The following is a 5,630-nucleotide window of genomic DNA, read 5'->3' as shown; positions in this document are numbered from 1 at the left end:
CCAAGGCTCAGGCCCCACTCCTGTCCTGGGAACCAAAGCCCTGCAAGCCACACATCTTGGCTAAAAAGGGGAAAAAAAGAAAAGAAGAAAGAAGAAAAAAAGGGCAGGATGAAAACAAACAGACAAACAAAACCCAAGACAAATAGCAAAGCAAAAACAAGCAAACAGCAGCAACAATAATTTAAAACAAACAAGCAAACATACAAAACCCCAGATAAATGGTAAAAGCAAAACTGAACAAAAACAAAAAAAACCCACACATACAAAAAAGAAATATAAACAAAAACAGAGAAAACAAAAAACAAGAGAACAACCAGACAAACAAAAGGACCCCAAAATGAAATCAAACAATTAAAAACAAAACATAAAAAACAAAAGAAAAGCAGAATGCAAACTGAAGGAAACAGGAAAGAAAACAAAACAAACACACAAAAATGATATAAAAAAAAGGATTAAAAAAGATAACACATAGAAGAAAGGAAAAAAAAGATAAAAACAAAATAGAACAAAGGAAAGAAAAAAACAAGGAAAGAAACACAGAACAACAAATAGGTAACATAGAAATAGAAATATAAAAAAATAAAAAAATTAAAAAAACTAAATAAAAACAAATAATAATTTAAAAAGCAACAGCAGAACAGAACAAAGCATTAAAAAAATAGTAAAAATTACATTTTTCTGGTGTTGCAGCTGTCATTGCCCCAACTGTGAGTCACTGCCAACCTCCACCTCCCCAGGAGGCCCTCAAAAACCTCTAGGTAGGTCTCTAGTCCCTCTGTGGGCACTATGGGTGCATCTCAGACTCTGACGTGGCCCAACTTCCACGGGTACTAATCCCCAAAATCCACAGCTGCTAGAGCTAGACCGGTTTCAGTTGTGGGAACACTCATTGTCCATTCAGATATTCCATAGATGCAGGATTTACCAAGCTGACTGTGGGGTTTTAAACCGCAGTTTGTGCAGTGACACAGAAAGATTTTCATTCCTCTTCCTTAGTTGCCCTGCCCCTGGGGCTCAGCTGTGTTTTCAGCTCCACCTCTGCATGTGGGTCATCCACAGGAGTCTGCTCCCAAAGCTGCCCTGGAACACTCTGGTCTGCCCCGGTGAGGACAGGGCATGGAGGTTTCATGACTGCCTGAGTCATAGGGGCCCCGGTGGCAGCAGGTATGTAGGAAAGCTGGCGGCCATGGGCGCGAGAGATCCGGCCCTAGTGGAAGACTTTCTTATCGCCTGGCAGCCAGCACAAGAAGGTCAGCCCTGGTGGGGGCTTTTCCTAGCACCTGGCAGCAAGTGCAAGAAGGCCAGCCCTAGTGGGGGCTTTTCCTAGTGCCTGGTGGGGCAGGGGACTGGCATGTGGGGAGAGAGAGGCTGCAATGGCGGCTCCAGCCCCTGCACATCACTCAACAGTGGCACCTTGCTTCTATGGCAGTCTGGGTTTCTTCCACAAGCATTTCCAGTTGTAGATTTCCTCCCTCTTGTCCCCTCAGGCTGTCTCCTCACAACCAACAGCATTTCCACCCTTGGGTTTTCTCTCTAGTCCTCACGTTCAAGCTCTCAGCCCCAGTGTGCACCAGTGGACACATGTCCCAGTCTGGGGCATGCAAGTCTGTGTCACGGACTGTCTGTGTAGGTCTCACTCTGTCCTGTCTGCCACAGACCAGCCATTTCACCCTCCTCTGACAGCCACAGATATTCCCCTTTTGTCCCAACTGATTTCCCCATTGGTGAGGAGGCTTCCCTGAATGAGGGAACCTCTTCTCTGCTTCAGTTCCCCCCCAGGGGTACAGATCCCATCCCGTTTCATCTCCTCTTCTTTTTCCCTTCTTTCTTTTGTCCTACCCAGTTATGCAGGGATCTTTCTTGTCCTTTCCAGTGTCCAAGGTCTTCTGCTAGTGTTCAGCCAGTGTTCTGTGAGAATTGTTCCATCTGCAGATGTATTCTTGATGCATTTGTGGAGAGAGATGAACTCCACATCCTCCCACTCCTCCACCATCTTGGTGAAATCCAGCATAGTACTTTAGTGATTGATCCTCTCACTAAGGAAAACTAAAAATGCTGGACAAAATAATTAAAACCTATTTTTAAATGCATTAGTAGACTGGGAAAAAATTACAGGTAAATGCAGAAGCCTTAACATCACATAAAAACCAGAAATATAAGCCTGTACTAATGTCAGCATTTATAATGAGTTTCAATTTTCACAAATCTTGCAAGGCATGGAGGACTTGTTAAAGGTAAAAAGTCTAACAGGAGTCCACACTCCCAGTATAAACCCATAAACCTGGAACCCAAAGGCTACAAGTCATCATAAGGGTGAATTAAAAATAAGTCTGTGCTCTACCCACCTGCCTTAAACCTGGCACTGAATAGAAGGGAGAAAAACATCTCTCTTGAGAATTAGTAACTACCAGCTAGCCCTTGTGCAGATTTGCTGCCCAAAATTCACACTATCTTGATGGTTCAAAAAACCTAAATCCAAATATTTATTTTTTGTGTGATCCTGAGCTGGCAGAATCCTCAGGTGCCTGGCAGTAGCAAATGGAAAACAGTCCCAAAGGAAAACATTTCAATCTAGGCATCAGAGAATTCTCACAGATATAGGTTTAAGAAACATGAGCTTACCTAAAAAAAAATCACAAAACACAAGGAAACAAGACACCATGAGTGAGGTCCCATAAGGGAAAAAGTAGAGGGCATATAGTTGTTCACAAGCTGGGGCAATATTGCCCTCCAGGAGACATTTTTGGTTGTCGCAGTTGGGAGGGGAATGTGTGTGCTCTTGGCATCTAGTGTGTAGAGGTCAGGGATGCTGTCAAACATCCTCTAATATGCAGGACAACCTCTTACAATAAAGACTTATCTGGCTCAAGATGTCAATAGTGCTAACGCTGAGAAACCCTGAGATAGCAGAATCATGCCTGCAAAGTTTCTATTTTGGAATCATCTGAAAAAAACATATATAATAAGTATAAACTTAAGGAAAATGAAAGAAGAAATTTAAAATATGCATAAAGAGCAAGGGAATATATTATCAAGCAGATTTGAAGAATGAAATAAAATTTCTAAAAATGAATTAAGTAAAACAATTGAAATAAAAATTTCAGTGGAACAAATATTTTGAAAAATAGCTTGGAATTATCTAGTAAAATTAAAGGTATACATAACCTGTGACCCAAAAATTACACTCCTAGTACATAGTCTTAAGAAATTTATGCACATGTGTTTCAATATACATATACAATGACGTTCATAGCAGCATTGTTGAAAATAGTCTCCACTAAAAGGGGAAAGAACTAATCCAAATATTCATCAAAAATAGAATAAAAAATTATAATATTCTCATGAACTATACTACCTCCCAGCAGGGAAAGTTAGTGAACCACAGGTACAGACATGCATTAATTTTAAAATATTATGTTGAATAAAAGATGCAAGACCCATAATACAGAGTATTACATTAAAACAAACAAAAATTGATATAGCTGGTAAACTATAAAGAAAAGCAAAGAAATGATTACACTAAAGTCACAGTGATGATTTTCTCTGGCAGAAGAAGTGGTGGTTGGGGATCAGAAACAGAGGCACAAGGGACTTCTGGACTATTGATAATGTTCCATTTATAGGGTGATTATTTGGTATTTGTTTCATAATTAATTGTTAAGCTATACATTTATATTTTTGCACTTTTTTGAATTGTGCTACATTTTCTCAATGTAAAAAAAGTTTAAAAAATGAAGTGGACAGGTTTAACAGCAGCTTAGACAAAGCTGAAGTGAGAATTACTGTATTGGAAGACAGATTTAAAGAAATTGTCCAGAATGCAGTTCAGAGAGACAAAGAGATAAAAAGTAGGCAAGAAAGATTGCATTGGAATTCTAAAAGACATGAGACAAAAAAGGGGCAGTATTTGAAGGGTTGATGGCTAAAAATTTCTCAGAATTAAAGAATAGATAACTGACAAAATTGGGAAGCCCAGGTAATCACAGACAGTTTAAACAAAAAGTAATCCACACCTATAACACATCATAGTGAAACTTTCAGAATGTCTAAAATTTAAAAAAAAAAAGGTCCACATATGGGAATGCTCATGGTACTTGGCCCAGCTTCTGTCAAAATGTCTACTGCTTATGAAATTCTGTACAAGCCCAGCCTGAAGGGTGATTACACTACACCCTCAAGTACATACAGGTCAGTCAAAGCATACAACTCTGATGCTGAGTAGAATGCTTTGAACATTGAAACAGCCATCAGGACCAAAGGTATAGATGAAGTTATCATCATCAACATCTTGACCAAATGCAGCAATGAACAGAGACAGGATATTGCCTACCAGAGAAGGACCAAAAAGGAACTTGCATCAACACTGAAGTCAGCCTTGTCCAGCCACCTGAAGATGGTGATTTGAGGCCCACTGAAAACACATGCTCAGTATTATGCTTCTGAACTGAAAGCCTCCATGTAGGGGCTGGGGTCTGATAAGGACTGCCTCATTGAGACCATTTGCTCAAGGACCAACTAGGAGCTACAGGAAATTAACAGTCTACAAGGAAGTGTATAAGACTGATCTGGAGAAGGACATTGTTTCTGACATATCTGGTGACTTCTGCAAGCAGACGGTTGCCCCTGTAAAGGGTAGAAGAGGAGAGGATGGCTCTGTCATTGATTTTGTATTGACTGACCAAGATGTCTTGGATCTCTATTGTACTAAAGAGAAGAGGAGAGGAACTGAGGTTCTCAAATGGATCAGCATCATGATCAAGTGGAGTGTGTGTCACCTCCAGAAAGTATCTGAAAGGTACAAGAATTATGGACCTTATAACATGTTAAAGAGCATCAAGAAAGAGGTCAAAGGAGACCATGAAAATGCTTTCCTGAACCTGGCCCAGTGTATTCATAATAAGCCCCTGCGTTTTGCTGTATACGACTCCATGAAAGGCAAGGGGACTCATTATAAGGTGTTGATTAGAATCATGGTCTCCAAATTGCTGTACTACTACATCCAGCAAGACACCAAGAGTGACTATCAGAAAGTGCTCTGTACCTGTGTGGTGGGGATGACTGAAGCCTGAGACAGTGTGAATGTCCAGAAGTGGTGCTCCTATGCTTCCAGCTAACAGTTCTAGAAAATCAGCTTGCTACTAACAGCCTCCTTGTACCCATTCCCTGTGAGGATGATGTTAGTATTGCTCCCCTTGGCCCCAACCTTATTTTAGTTGCCTAAGCATTGCCTGCCTTTCCTGTCTAGTCTCTCTTTCAGCCAAAGAAATGAATATTCCAAGGGGTGGGAAGTGCAATCTATGATGTGAAGCACTTTGCCTTTTGTGTACCTTGTCATAAATAGATGATAAACTAAATTTTTATTTTAAAAATTAAAAATTAAGAGAAAAGAAAAGATATTAAAAGCAGTCAGAGAGAAAAGATATATAACCTTCAAGTAAATGACAATTACACTGACTCCTATTTTCATCAATAGTGAAAGCTAGAGAACAGTACAACAATATTCTTAATGTGCTAAAGAAAAAGTAAGTCTATTCCTAGAATTATTAAACTTAGTGGAAATAACATCCATGAAAGAAAGAGATCTAAAAACATTAAATAACTCATGGATTAAAGAGTAATTATAATTGAAA

The 5,630-nt window shown here is 39.7% G+C and overlaps 1 pseudogene; it reads left to right on the top strand.

Annotated features, from left to right (window-relative positions):
• Positions 1–4,102: 4,102 nt before the first annotated feature.
• On the top strand, positions 4,103–5,062 carry LOC132353366 (annexin A2-like; annotated as a pseudogene).
• Positions 5,063–5,630: the final 568 nt, after the last annotated feature.

The sequence above is a fragment of the Balaenoptera ricei genome, chromosome 1, assembly GCF_028023285.1.
Source record: "Balaenoptera ricei isolate mBalRic1 chromosome 1, mBalRic1.hap2, whole genome shotgun sequence".
NCBI lineage: Eukaryota > Metazoa > Chordata > Mammalia > Artiodactyla > Balaenopteridae > Balaenoptera > Balaenoptera ricei.
The sequence above is the reverse complement of the archived record's forward strand: the minus strand, read 5'-3'. Positions and strand labels throughout refer to the sequence as shown.